Source organism: Prosopis cineraria, unplaced genomic scaffold (genome assembly GCF_029017545.1).
Source record: "Prosopis cineraria cultivar Desert tree isolate PC_DT_omini unplaced genomic scaffold, ASM2901754v1 PC7, whole genome shotgun sequence".
NCBI classification, from domain to species: Eukaryota; Viridiplantae; Streptophyta; class Magnoliopsida; order Fabales; family Fabaceae; genus Prosopis; species Prosopis cineraria.
This window is the reverse complement of record NW_026555338.1, coordinates 5,818,610-5,835,534: the sequence shown is the minus strand read 5'-3', so window position 1 is coordinate 5,835,534 and position 16,925 is coordinate 5,818,610.

Here is a 16,925-nt window from a genome sequence, read left to right as displayed (position 1 = left end):
AATAATTGTAATTATTTCAAAAATCATATCTTAAGCCAACGAAAATAAAATTAAATTTCCCTCATAAATTTAATTTATAATATCATATCTAATTCATATTTATCTCATAAATTCAAATTATATAACTGTTATGATATCTTCTTATATCATATTAGTTATTAAATTTAATTTTAACATATAAAACGAAATTTAAAACTAACATAATAATATAATATAATATAATATAATATAAGATATATATATATTATATTATATATACACAGTAATATATATATATTAGATACACACACACAAATATATATATTTCAAATATATATATATATATAATATTATATTATGGATTTTATATTTCATATAAATATATATATATATATATATTTATCAAATAAATATTCAAATACATACATATATATATATATATATATATTTCATACACCATATCATTGAATCTAGACACACTTCAAATTCAATGAATTTGTACATTATAACTCGAATTGGGTTGTTCTTGTGTGTGACGTTCCCACATGAAGTTAGCAGTATTCCAATAACGCTATTAGCCCACAAGTCACAAGTGGCCTCTAACAAGATATTGTGACTACCCAATTTATATTGGGATGGATGATTCGATGTAACCTATCATATAACCATATCACATCCCTTTTGTCACGCAATATGTTAGTCAAGTATAAGACATAAAATTGTTATTCTCCTTTACCTGACCATTACTTTCTCAATTTCTAAGTGGATTGACTATAACAATGAAAAGACCATTTGCAGTATAGTATGGCCATACATTTTCTCAATTTTACTCATCAAGGGACCTCGTAGTATCTCTCAATTAATGTGAGGGACAAATTTCATCTTAACCACTTATATTTCTTTACATGAATATCACTAGATTTAATCATAGCCTTCATGATTACTTGGTTAAAGGTGACATTTAACTAGGTCAAAGATTAGTAGCTATCATATAGGAATCCATAATGATCTCAGGTCAAAGGGCTTAATGACATGGTTACATATGAGATAAGCTTATAACTTATACCATGCACCTCCCCCTCCCCATCCCCCTCGGTGCGCCCCTTTCCCCTTCCCATGCCCAGTGCCCCTCTCCCTCCTCACTTAGTGCCTCTACCTATCTGCCTACCACCACTACTTCTCCCCTCCTCACTCAATGCCTTTCCACCTTTGCTACCGGTACTTCCACCCAAGTATGTCTTAATTTTTTTTGAACATGAATTTTTATTTAATTGTACTTTTTCTATTAATTCTTCTAATATGTTAGGCTAATATTGTCTGGGAGTGTTAGTGGCTACTTATAATGTTTAAATTTAGTTTTTAATGATATTGATTGTTGCTGGGAGTACTGTTAGTGGCGTTATAAGGCCTCAGGTTATTGCATGTGATCATTTATTTAGTTTAAAATTCTCAATTTTATCTTGTAAAATTTTCTAAAAGTTTTAGGAGGTCTAATTTTTAGGGAAGACTCTACCGAAATTTTTTTTAAAATTTTTTCTTTCCTCTAAATTATTTAAATTTAGTTTTTCATGATATTGATTATTGCTGAGAGTGCTGTTAGTGACTTCATAAGGCCTCATGTTGTTGCATGTGATCATTTATTTAGTTTAAAATTATCAATTTTCTCTTGTAAAAATTTTTAAAAGTCTTAGGAGGTCCAATTTTTAAGGGAGACTCTACCAAAATTTTTTTAAAATCCATTCTTTCCTCTAAATTATTTAAATTTAGTTTTTAATAACATTGATTGTTACTGGGAGTGCTGTTAGTAGCTTCATAAGGCCTCAGGTTGTTGCATGTGATCATTTATTTAGTTTAAAATTGTTAATTTTCTCTTGTAATCTTTTTTAAAGTCTTCGAAGATTCAATTTTTAAGGGAGACTCTGCCGAAATTTTTTTCAAATCTTAAGTTAGCTAGGAATTTTGATTTTTGAAATAGTTTGAAGGTAATAACATTAGTTATATTCTTTAGGAGGTGACATATGAATCGTAGTTGGATGAATGATAGATAAATGAGTGATGTGTATAATAATGGGGTGAAAGAATTTTTAGAATTTACTAAGAAAAATGCTGCTGACAATAGTAAAAGGTTCTATTGTCCTTGTGTTAATTGCTTGAGTGAGAGGAGACTAGGTGCTCTCGAAATAAGAGAGCACTTGGTTTGTGATGGGATTTGCAAGAATTATACAACATGGATTTAGCATGTTGAATGATTGAAAAATTATAGTAACATGTCTCAATATGTGAAAGTTGATAATCTTGATGATGAAGTAGATATGAATAAAGATCGATTAGAGAACATGATCCGTGATGTTGGGAAAGAGGCTTTTGAACGAGCACATGTGTATGATAACTTGTGCACTAACACAAAGAAGACTCTATACTTGGGGTGTATTGATTTTAGTTTGTTATCTGGGGTGTTAAAACTGACTACCTTAAAGGCACGAGCTGGGTGGAGTGACCAAAGTTTCACATGGTTGCTAGAGTTACTTTAAATAATGTTTCTGAAAGGCAATGCACTACCATATCGTTATTATGATGCCAAGAAGATCTTGTGTCCAATGGGTATGCAAAAAATATTAAAAAAAGACCTAATGATTATGTATTGTACAAAAAAGACCTTGAAGGAGAGGAGAAGTGTTTGAAATGTGAGGCACTATGGTATAAAGAGAACGGCACTCCTATAAAGGTCTTATGGTATCTACCAATTATACCAAGGTTCAAGCATTTGTTTGCAAATATTAATGATGTGAAGAACTTGATGTGGTATGCAAATGAGAGGATATCTAATGAAAAACTTTAATATCCAACCGATTCTCCTGAGTGAAAAAAAAAATTGATCAACTATTTCCTGAATTTGGCAATGAGCCAAGGAACTTGAGGCTCAAACTTTCTACCGATGGATTGAAATCTTATAGTAGTCTTAATAGTATACATAGTCTATGGCCTATTCTTTTGGTGATTTACAACCTATCACCTAGGCTGTGCATGAAATGGAAGTACATGATGCTAACCATATTGATTTCAAGACCAAAACAACCTGAAAATGATATTGATATTTACCTAAGACTTCTAATTAAAGATTTGAAAGTGTTGTGGGAGGTAGGTGTGGAAGTATTTGATGTAAATCAGAAGGAGAATTTTAAGTTATGTGCTATGATCTTTTGTACTGTGAATGAATTTCCTACATATGAAATTTTTCTTTTTATAGTGTGAAAAGTCATAAATCTTGTCTAATTTGTGAAGAAAGCACAAACTACCATCAACTTCAACATGGAAGGAAGACAGTCTACCTTGGCCATCAGAGATTTCTTAGACAAGATCAGATGTATCATAAATTGAAGAAAGCTTTTCATGGTCACCAAGAGCACAATGATGCTCTAAATGCTTTGACTGGAGATTAAGTGTATGAATAGGTAAAAAACATCAATATTGTCTTCAATAAGACTAAAACGAATACTGATGCAAAAAGTATATGGAAAAAAAGGTTTTTTTTTTTGCCTTCCATATTGGCACAATCTTTAAGTGAGGCATTGTGCTGATATTATACACATGGAGAAAAATGTGTGTGATAGTATTATTGGAATACTTCTAAACATACCCGGTAAGACTAAGGATGGTGTGAATACAAGATTGGATTTAAAGGAAATGGGAATATGAGAAGACTTACACCTGAGACCAAAAGATAAATAAACTTATTGTCCCCCAACCTCTTATACATTGTGCAAATCTAAGAAAACAAATTTTTTTGAGTGTTTACATAGAATCAAATGTTATGAAGCTTGTATTTATGAAAGAGTTAAAACTAGTAGGCTTAAAATCTCATGACTGCCATATCTTGATGCAATAGCTATTACCTTTGGCTATTCAAGGCATATTGAAAGAAGATTTAAGACTTACAATAACTAGACTCTGTTTCTTTTTCAATGCTATATGCAGTAAAGTTATTTATCCCTATAAACTGGAAGAGTTAGAACAAGAAGCTTATATTATCTTGTGCCAACTTGAGATGTACTTTCTTCCTACATTTTTTAACATTATGGTTCACTTAATAGTGCATCTAGTAAGGGAGGTAAAATTGTGTGGTCTTGTTTATTTGCGATAGATGTACCTAGTTGAGAGATACATGAAAATACTGAAAGGGTATGTCAAGAATCTTTATTGACCTGAAGGATCAATAGTTGAAAAATATGTTGCTGAAGAAGCTATAGAGTTTTGTTTTGATTACTTGTCAAGTATAGAATCAATCAAACTTCCTAAATCTCATCATGAGAAAGGGCAATATGGTCAAGGTATATGTGGAGTATCAGTGAAGAGCATGAATCATGATGAATTACAAGAAGTACATTTATATATCTTGAATAATATTGATGAAGTTAAAGATTACATATCTTTTCATAAAGAACTTCTAAAGGCAAAAAATTATCGAATGAGAATGACTGAACAAAAGTTATTAAAAGAGCACAATAGGACTTTTGTAGACTAGTTCAAGCAAAAAAATTTAAATGAAAGTAATGTTTTTGATACAATTAAATGGTTAACTGGAGGTCCTAACTTTGATGTTATATGTTGAAGTGCTTATGATATTAATGGGTATGCCTTTTATATAAAGTCCTTGGATGAGAAGAGTACGGTGCAAAATAGTAGGGTTATGACAGTGGCTGAAGCCATTCACTTCTCTAGTTCAAAAGATAAAAAACCTAAACTTGCATTTAAGACTTATTTTGGGGTTATTTAAGAGATTTGGGAGGTTGATTATACAAAATTTAAAGTTCATGTTTTCAAGTGAAAGTAGGTTGACATCAACAGTGTTCGTGATGATGATTTAGGATTTACAATAGTTGGTCTTAAAAAGACTAACTTATGGAGATGAGCCATTTATTATGGCAAACCAAGCTAAACAATTTTTCTATGTCATAGATCTAACAAATAAAAATTGGTCAATAGTACTTAAAGGAAAAAAGGGTGATTGATAGTAATGACAATCATGAATCAAATTTTGATATTTTTGAAACCCCTATCTTCTCATCAGGACTACCAATTTTGGATGTGGTAGATGAAGTAGATGATGAACATGCTACAAGAAGTGATCATCATGAAAGGATATGGGAGAATATCCCCATATAAATTAGTTTTGAAATTAAAGTATGTTTTATTGGTTTAATTAAATTTATATTGTGGGATTGTTTTTTCTAATTATCTTATCTTTGATTATTTTTTTAATCAATTTCATTTATTTAAATTAATAGAAATATGGAGAATCGGGGTGATGACATTCAGAGCTAACCCACTACAAGCCAATTAATTAGTGATGTTACTCTTAGTAAGGAACCGAGTTAGGGTACCCCTAGTGAGGAGCCGAGTCAAATCCAGTTTGTGAGGAGGGGTAGATATGGCACATGATTGAAAGATTGACTTTGAGTAGGAGTGTTGGGCATAAGTTACTAATTTAATTTGATCAAAAATGGAATCTAATAGGGCCACATAAAGCCAAGTTTGTTAGTTTTCTTAGCCTCCTATCACGTACCAAGCCTCCTATTATGTCTAAGGATTGGCCTGATATGCCAGAACGTGTGAAGGAATAGATTTGGAAAAGTATTTAGGTAAATAATTAAAAATAAAAAAATTTTATGGCTATATATTATTGGGCAATTACTAATTATTATCTTATGTCTTTATTGTAGCTCACATACAATGTTCCATCTAATCAAGATTGTCGACACAAGTTGATTTTTTACTGTGGAACATGTTGGAAAAATTTAGACTGATCTTACTAGGAGATATATCTTTGTTGAGGTAATAGAGAGTCAGGCTTATCCTAATCCTCTCGATACATACTAGTTCCTTAATGGAGATACTTAAGAAGAATTTGTCAGGCTTTAAACTTCTAAAAAAGATTTGGTCTATTGATTTCTAATTGATTTAAGTTTTATTTAGATTTACTTCAACTATAAAATCTAAAATTCAATTTATTAACAGGAAAAATAAGCTAAAGGAAAAGAAATTGCTCAATAGAATCAATGCTCTCACACGCTGGCTCGTGGAGGTTATGCTAAAGCTAATGATATATTGATGGTAGAGAAACAAAAGAAGAGAGAAGAAGAAGCTAAGTCTGATCCTTTTATGCTCCTTTCTCCACCATCCCCTGTCTCCCGAGAGGAGAAATGGAGATATGGACATCAATACAAGAAAGGAGGCTATACAAATGAGACAGCACGTGAGATTGCTAAGAGGATTATAAGTAAAATTATTATTCCTTGTCTCTTTAAATTTCTATACAATTGTATACATCATTAATTAATATTGTTATTTTATGTTACCAGATGCTCTTAAGGAGCAAAAAGCAAACCACAGCATCTAGGTCGTGTGAGGGGTTGGACATGGTGTGGGCATTAAGGACTACTTTGGATCACTTACACGTCCCAATTCAGGAGGTGTAGTGACTAGAGAAGAGCTTGATACAGTTATATCCACTGTGAGGCAGTAGACTAAGGATGAGTTTAAAGCTTCATTTGCAGCCTTGCTTCTACAAATGAAAGAGCAAATGAAGGAGGAGATAATGAGCATGATGAGCTCACGATAGGAGACAATTGCTGAACTAGTTCATACATTCCCCTGGATTTTATAATACAAAAGGGAGTAATGTTCTTGAGCGTGTGTTAATGGGTCCTTTTGGTGACAACATTAGTGAACCATATGAGATATTTCTAGAAGATCCTGATAGACTCTTGGTTGCTCTTGGCAGCATCTATAACTTGGGGTCAACCATCCACCATAAGCAAATTCAAGATGATCAAGTGAGTATGGTGTTTGCAGATCTAAAAGTGCCAGACGCAATAGTTCTATTCTCTACTGATGAGGTGAAGACTATGGTTAAAGCTGTTGGCAATTTTATCCTATGGCCCAAGAGACTTGTGAATATGATTTAAGTTGTGGTACGAAATTTCATGAATTTTTATTATGTAGCAACTTTCCTAATATATGTTTTTGTTAGCTATTTCTTGTCTTTTTATTATGTAGAAGCTTTCCTCGCCGAATCTCTCAAAACTTCCAAAACCCTCATTGACTCAGCATTAACGAATGATCATAATGGCATATGATTCATCATTCAAATTCAAGAATTTAGAAATGGACCTGGAGGTTGTGGGTAAGAAATACATGGTAGTGACAGTTAAACGAGAAGATTTGGTTCAACTTCTGTCAAATAGTCAGATTATCATACCATACATTGAACTATTTATGATGTATGTTTTTCTTTAATATAATTAACTTAATCATTAAGTTTAGTAAACTAATATAATTACATTGTTATAGGTAGCTTTATCATTTGTGCATTATATTAAGCAAAGGTGATAAGTTTGGAATTCTTTTCCCTCATCACATGACAGAGAAAGGTAATACTCCAGAGTTAAGGGCCAAGTGCCTCTAATAGAGAATATATGAAGTCAAGAAAGACGTTTTTATGGCTCCATATGTGCACTCGCAAGGATCAATTTATAATTAATAGTTTTTTTCAACGTGGATTTACTTTACCTCATATAATATTTTGTAGGAAACATTGGCAATTGTTTGTTCTTTCAATAAAGAGCAACACTATCATCTTTTTATGCTCCCTCCATTACAAACTTGGGAAAGAAATGAAAAAGACGATAAACTCGTAAGAATACTTTTGCAAAACTATTTAATTTAATTTTTTCTGAATATATTATTTACTAACTTATTAATATGTTTAATTATTAAGATTTCTTACTAATTTCTTACTAATTTCTTATGATTTCTTCATATTTAGAGTCGTAGACAATTAGTGAAGATGAACTTGTATTGTCTATATGTCATGAGACACATGTTCAACATCATCACATTGGGCATGATTGAAAAAAGAGGTAAATATATTTTTAAAAGTTTTTATTTTATTATGTTATTTGATATTGATTAATAAGTCTAATTTGTGAATCATATTTTAGATGTTCGACAATTCAGATGCATTTTCTGAAGCTAAAATTGAAGACATCTGCATATATTAGGCAACCTTTTCCCTTATCACATGACAGAGAAAGGTAATACTCCAGAGTTAAGGGCCAAGTGCCTCTAATAGAGAATATATGAAGTCAAGAAAGACGTTTTTATGGCTCCATATGTGCACTCGCAAGGATCAATTTATAATTAATAGTTTTTTCAACGTGGATTTACTTTACCTCATATGATATTTTGTAGGGAACATTGGCAATTGTTTGTTCTTTCAATAAAGAGCAACACTATCATCTTTTTATGCTCCCTCCATTACAAACTTGGGAAAGAAATGAAAAAGACAATAAACTGTAAGAATACTTTTGCAAAACTATTTAATTTAATTTTTTCTGAATATATTATTTACTAACTTATTAATATGTTTAATTATTAAGATTTCTTACTAATTTCTTACTAATTTCTTATGATTTCTTCATATTTAGAGTCGTAGACAATTAGTGAAGATGAACTTGTATTGTCTATATGTCATGAGACACATGTTCAACATCATCACATTGGGCATGATTGAAAAAAGAGGTAAATATATTTTTAAAAGTTTTATTTTATTATGTTATTTGATATTGATTAATAAGTCTAATTTGTGAATCATATTTTAGATGTTCGACAATTCAGATGCATTTTCTGAAGCTAAAATTGAAGACATCTGCATATATTAGGCAACCTATTTTGGAGAGAATTTGTGAGGTTTATAAAATGTTTCATACAATTTATTAATTTTGTTAGTTTTAGACAAGTTTTAATTTTGATAGTTGATATAATTTAGGCAATTGTTAGTTTTTTAATAGTTAAATAGTTTTGTATAGTTGATAAATACTTAATAGATAATAGTAAATGAATTGGGCTATCTGATTTGGCTTGGGCAATTGCTATGCATAGGAATAAGTAAAATTGATAAAATAAATATGGTACAAAAAATTTAATACTTTTTACATCGGTTATTATCACAAACGCTATAGAATATAATATTTTTTACATTGGGCTACCAACTGATGTAAAAACATGACTTTTTACATCAATTAGCATCCCAACCAATGTAAAAGTGCCAGGTAAATTTTTTTTAAATTTTTCGTATATAGTTTTCAACATTGGCTTTATAACTTATATAGAAATTTTAGTTTTTACATCAGGTGGATAACCGATGTAGAGAGATGGGACACTCTACATCCCTTGGAATAATATCGCCTCTTTAACTACTGTACAAAGTCATTTTTAACCACTATAAAAAGTTATTTTTATACTAATGGATCTAGGTATCTACAGAGGGCTTTCTCTTAGCTTTAACTAATGCATTAATTCCATAACCAAATCATTTTTCTATAAAATGTTGGACATCCTTATCAAAATTCACTTCTTTATCACAAAAACACATAACTAGAGTGTCCATTTATCAAACCATGTGCCAAAAGCTTGTACCAACTCTTAGACCACATTCAACGGACCATACAAAACTCATGCAATAGACCACAACCAAATAATAACACCTATATCACAATTTCAACGTTCAACCCTTTAAATTACTAAAAACATAAGGGAATCCAAATATTCATAAAACAACTTAAAATTCACAATAATCATTCATTTACACAATTTCCTATTTTCACTATATAACATGTTGAATTTCTTAATCATAAGTTTAGAGGTTAATTGAGGGTGAAGTGGAAGTTAGTGTGGGATTTGAGATTTGGATGATTAATTGGTATTTTGACTTGTTTGTATGTTGTGTGAGCATATACAAGCAAGAGGAGTGCATTTCGGCTTGAAGCAAGTGTGCATGATGAGAATAAATCTCATTATGCCACGTGCCGCAACTTGTGCTACATGCGCCGCAGCACATAGACCAAAAAATCACTTCTTAAATTGTGAAATTAGGTGATTTTTAGAAGTGAAAATCTGAGAAACACACAAGAGAGGAAAGGTGGGCTGAGAAGCTAAGTCAAGCTATTTTAAAGAAGTAAAAGGTGATTCAGATTAGTAACTTGTTAGGTAAGCTATATATAACCCTCACCTTCCATTCTACACAAATTTCTCTAAAAATAAATTATAAGGAAATTGAATCAGTGGAATTAGAGGAACTTAATTCTTGCCCAATAGTAATAAAAAGGTCTTCAAGATTTAAATTAGAGCTTTGCAACTGGTTTAAAGCTGAACGATAGAGCTTTGAACCCGTAGGCTCAATTTTAGCCCTTAGAGAGAGAAAGTTAGTGCAAAAATCTAGTTTGAGTAAAATAAGACTGGTTAAGATAATGTAAAGTAGTAATTAGATAGTCATGGACTTAGAATGAATAAATGAAAAAGAGTTTACAAATGAATATAGCCCTAAGTAGTAAAAATGAGTTTTTGGTCAAAATAGACCAAATGACTAAAATGTGCTAAATGTGTTCAGATTGGCATATTGGACGTGTGAGTAGAGAAAGGAAGCTTGAGATAAGCTTGGTGAAAATTGAAATCCACGAGTAACCTTTCTAGTGACAAAAGGGTTCAGGTAACTAAATAACTTCATTTGTTTGACTATTTATTGTAACTATATGTTAGTATGCTATACAGTGCATGAAATGATTTTAAAATAAGCATTTTAAAGCATTGAGTGATTGTTGTGTGAAATGGCTTTTGGTTGAAATAAAGTATTGAAATGTGTGATTTCAAATATAAAGTATTATATGTATATGTTGTGTGTAAGAAAGTGTGAAATGGTAAATGGGAACCTTAAATGGTTCAGAAAAGCATGATCATAGGGGTGGAAGTTCACCCTAGTGTAAGAGATGGTCAAGACCATATGGCAAGGTTTCCTTAGTACCCACTATGGTACGGTGTTAGAAACAATTCTCCTTAGTGCCTTAAAAGGTGTGGTGTTGGAGAAGATCTCCTCAGTGCCCATTAAGGTACGGTGTTAGAGATGAGAGACTCCCTAGTATCTTTGTGATATAGTGTTGGAGTCAACGACACCCCACTATGTGTATTGGGGGAAACCATAGTTTGTATTGTGCGTTAGAACATCTTTAGCTGGGTGATTCTACCACTGTAGATGAGCTCAAGACTAATGAGAGTGTACATTGATCTAAGATGAGCTTATAGTTTCATGTCGGGGTGATTTAGAGGTTCAATTAGTAGAGATCATGCTAGTATGTTATGTGATATGATGAAATATGTTGAGATAGGAATCCTTTGTGATTGAGAAAAAGTTGAGAAAGGAAATGAGATATGTGATATAAATGCTATTTGATGAGGTTTTAATGATATACTATGTTTACTTTCATATTGTTACATGTGATAGTCAATAGAAGTGAGTTATTCTATTACTAAGATTTTTATCTCACCCTCATGGTTACATGTTTACAGGATCGAGAAGTGATCAGGGCAAGGAAAGAGAGTCTGGATCAGCTTAAGTGTGAAGCCATGTACTCTGAGCTTGTATAATGAACTGAACTAAGATTGTGTATATATATGTGTTGGAAATTGTGCCCTAGGGCCAATCATTATACTATGCACATTGTTATTTAATGAATTTTTCTTTTGTTATCATAACAATTGCATATTCAATATGATAATTGTATCCTTAGACAAACTATACTGATTGTCATAAATGTTCTTAGTCAGTTATCTATAAGGGATCATAGATGAAACAAGACTAGTATGACTTTGATTAATTATAGAGATACAAATCAAAGTCATAGGCACTTGAAAGAATACAAGGTGCTCGACCGACTGACTATGAGAAAGCTGCATGTACAAATCATAAGCTTATCTCATATGTAACTATATCACTAAGCCCTTTGACCTGAGATCATTATGGATTCCTACATGATGACTACTGAACTTTGACTAGTTAAAGGTCATCTTTAACTAAGTGATCATAAAGACTATAATTGAGTTTAGTGATATTCATGCAAAGGAATACGAGTGGTTAAGATGAAATTTATCCCTCACATTAAGCGAGAGATATTACTAGGCCCCTTGATAAGTAAGATTGAGAAAATGTATGGCCATACTACAATGAAAAGGGTTTTTTCATTGTTACTGTCAGTCCAGTCAGAGATCGAAAAAGTAATAGTCCAGTAAAGGAGAATGACAATTCCATATTCATACTTGACCGAAATAGCATGTGACAAAAGGGATGTGATATGGTTGCATGATAGGTTACATCGGATCATCGATCCCCATGTGAATTGGGTAGTTGCAATGTCTTGCTAGGAGCCACTTGTGACTTGTGGGCTAATAGCGTAATTAGTTTACTGCCAATTTTATATAGGCCTATAAGGTTAAACACAAGAACAGCCCAACTTGAGCTATAATATCCAAGTTTATTGAATCTGAAATATGTCTAGATTCAATGAATGTAATATAGGGTGATGAAGTTTATATATATATATATATTTGAATATTTATTTAATAAATATTTATATATATTTATATGAAATATAAAATTCAAAATATAACTTTATATATAGATGTATATTTTTCAAAATATATATATATATATGTATAATATATATCTATATACACATGTATAATATAATATGTATATGTGATATATATTATATTATATTACATTATGTTAGTTTTAAATTTAATTTTATATGATAAATTAAATTTAATACATAACATGATATGAGAGAATATCATGTCAGTTTTATAATTTGAATTTATAAGATAAATTCATAAGATAAATTTAATTATATTTTCGTGGGTCTTTTAAGTGGAAGACAAAAGCCCTTATCTATATACTATATATAGATAGAGACGTCCTTTATGAAGGATGAGAGAGTTAGAAAAGTTTTGATAGCAAAAACACTTTGAGAGCCACGAAATACCCTATAAAAAGGAAAAATAACGTTTAAAGAAGAATGGATGCTGGGAGCGCTAGCACGCTATTCGAGTTAAAGAGCTATTCATGTGGATACCAGTAGAGGGAGCAGATCTATATTGTTAGCTCCTAAGATCCAAACTCTTGAAGAGAACGTGCTCCAAGTTCAAAGAATTAAAATGTAACTCTTCTATCCACCTTGACTTAAACGAGTTCATTCGGTCCATATCAAGACAGGGACTTTAAAATTTTAATCTTCTATTACGCCTCTCTATCCAACAATATGTGTGTGTAAGGGAGTTGCCACAGGGTTGCATGCATGTATTGAATTGAGATTTTGTGAAATCAAGCCCGAATATGTGTATATGTGTTGTTTGAAACAAAGGGGCTATAATTTGAGTATATTGTATTGAAATGATTTGGTGTTGGTAAATCTTAAGCCAGGGGACAAATTATGATGAAATGAGTAATTTGAGGGCTATGATTGTATTGTAAATATGATTCTATATGTATGGGTTGAGAAATAGCCAAGTGGGCTAAGTCATTCTAAGAAATGGCAAAGTATGCGAAGTTAGTGAAATTGTGAAAACTGACCATAGAATGGTCAAATTCTGTTATATAAGTATGGTTGTGTTTAATTATGGTTAATCAAGTGTATTAGATCCTTTTAGACTTGATTCAAGACCTAGTGTGGTATAATGAAAGAAAGGGATCGATTTGAGCGCTTGGGTGCACAAAATTTTCAAAAAACGTGACTTTTTACACCTGGGTATCCAAATTTTGATTGGACTTTTAGATTGTGTCCGAAGTTAGTATACGAGCTAAGCTTCATGTAGGTCTTGAATCACTCCAAACGAATGTCGTATGTGAAAACGGTGCACACCGAAAGTTCTTCATTTTTGCTCTCAAAATGACAATAGAAATCCGGACAGGCGTGCCGTGATGCATGGTGACACATGCCATAATGCATGGCACAAAAAGGATGAGTGTGTGGCTCTGTGCCACATACCGCGGCACACAGACTACATGCCACGGTGCATGGACCATTTCTCAATTTTACTTTGTGATGAAATGCATGCCATTGGGATAGGAATGCTAGTGGGTTATATCCACTATGTATGAGAGAAGTTTGTGATTTGCTTCTATTGTATATTTCTTTGATTATATTGTGAATTGAATGATTTTATAAAATAAGTCTTTGACCGAAGCTTTTGAAAGAAAATTTGAGTATTGTAATTAATGTGAGGTAGTGGTATCACCATAATCTTCTTCTATATTGAGTGGATATAGGAGGAGGTTACACACTAGTATTTTGGCCCTATTTAAACTTTACTATCATATTACATAGTTCAAGGCACAAATAAACCAATCTAGTCATCTTCCTAACAATAGTGCAAATAGACAAAAATGAATCTCATAATGTCCTAATTGGTAATTAATAAAACAAAATGCACACAAGAAAAATGATACGAGGCCTACTACTAGGATTTTCTCTTAATCCTAAGCCTTTGGCATTTTCCTCATTCCTAATCTGATAAGCTAGGCCTTGTAATATTGAAGATTGAGAGATGAGTACAATCACTCAGTAACCAAGGTCAATCTAGTCTATACAATTGCATATCAATTAATTATAACATGCAAATGGCAATAATTATCATTTCAAAGTTTGTAAGATTTTCAAAGGGTTTCCTTGACCACAAAACTAACAATCATATGACCGAGCACAGCACCCATCATTTCAAAACAAATGCATAGTCATGCAAACATGAGTTGCAATAATAACAACCATGCGCCCCCTTATCAAATCATACCAAACCACAATAATAGCAACCATGTGGTTGGAAAGTAAAATGCACGATCTATGCTAACATTATATCTTCATGATATCTCTTACATTAAAATGATGGCTGTTTAGTAGCTAATTCAATAAACCCAGACTAACCAAGCCTTCTACTCATGAAGAGCTTCCTGGCCAATGCTAACCTACTCACTTGTGATCCATAGTTTTCCCCCACTGCTAGCAACCATAGGATGTCACATTCCTAATCTAGCCTCCTCATGAACCAGTAGAGACTATTTAGGTTTAAGTCCCTCATTAAACAAGTGGGACAGTCCCTAATCAATCATAAGACAAAAGCTACCTCCTAATTCCAACGGTGAATGCTTGACCTAGCTCCCAATTCCAATGCTAAGCCACCATTACAATTGGATTTAAACACTATTCCTCTCCTTATAGGTGAACTCCCACCATAATGATCATGCCATGCACCTATTAATACTTAATGTGCATTTCCAACAACTTTAAACACATCATATCATGCTCACACAATGTTCATCCATTATACTCCACATAATTCTCCACACGCCTAAAATCATGATATTCATTTTACTTTCCACCATAAGGATATGTTCTTAATCAACATTATTACTCATATACATATACATGTATATAATATTCTCTACAATTCAACACAACTTCTCTCACACACAATTCATCACAATGACAATATTTGCATCAACAGGTCTTAAACATCTAACAATTTCAAACAAGTTAATTTGACTAATAATTAATTAACATATAATTATACACACTAATTTTTTCTAATTACCTCAAACCTTTGAGAGGTTAAAGGTTTACCTCTCAAAACAAAAACTTCCAAAGCTCTCTAAATAGCTTGAATGATGCCAAATTAGTTAGTCTACAATTCCAAGACAAGGGAAAATCATTAGTATCCTCATTTAAATAATTTCTATTACTAACTCATCCTTCCAACTCACACAAGGACACAATCTTCCATTTTTCAATATACCCATTGACTTTATTAGAGTTCCTTAACTCACATTACCATTAATAAGCCATTAAACCTCCATTAATGACATTTTAACTCATCCAACCACTATAATTAATGCTAAATTCAGATATTAATGGCCCTTGCCAACTAATTACTCACAAAACCATCAAAGGGTTCAGACCCATAGCTCATATAAACTAAAATTATTATTTCAACTGAAACCTTAACTCTCAAACTAGAGAAAATGGAAGAAAAAGGGAGGAAAGGAGTTTAGAAACCTTACCTTATGTATTCTCTAGCTCCAAATTACTGCCAAACCTCCAATGTATTAAGCCCTAGTAAAGAAATTTCATTTGCTCTTCATTTTTTCCCTTTTTTCCTTCTGGTTTTCTATTTGATTCGTGACCAATTTATCAGAAATTTTGACCATACACCATGGCATACGTAGCACACACTGCTGCCTATGGCACAGAGAGGTCCCTCCTTTACTAATTAACACACATATACAACGATGAATAAGCCATATGCCATAATAGATGGCACAAAACCATTATCTTCAAATCTTCTTCCTTTTTCATATTCAAGTGACCCAACTTTACTTTGGACCCAAATTTAGAACTAAAATCACAACCAAACATACTTATTAGACCCCTATAATCACACACCACATCAATATACTTAATTACCCTAATTAGGTTTAATCAAGTTTAAATTCTAAGAATGTTATACACATGCTCATGATTACATAAAAATACCCTAGAGTTGGTAAATATACATATACTAAACCCAAAAAGGGCTGAATAGGCCAAATGGATGTCAACTCACACCAAGCTAGGCTTCTAATACTTCCCCAATTGAACTATTTCCTATAAAGACATTAATCATGAGGAGTGAGACTTAAAAGCCTTAATAATGAAAAATTAGTATGCAATTATGCATGTAATGCAACTTATCATGCGATTACTAAGTGGGACAAATAAGATGATATCTAAATAATAGATATCCAAACAAAAACCAAACAAATCATTTTTTAGTATGACAACACCTTATATCTCTCCTAACTTTGTGGTTAGAACTAAATCAGCCAATCAAAGGTGGGTTGCTCTAAGCTTAATATCCACTCATTGGGTCTAATAAGGGCTCACCATATGATAGAAGTCAATTTCAAACAAAATAATTAGACAACACATATTTTCCAAACAATCTAAACATATCTTGCTTTCAAATTAAAGGACAAAAACTTAACCAAACAATTTATGTATATCTAAACACGAATCATAATTTAACAA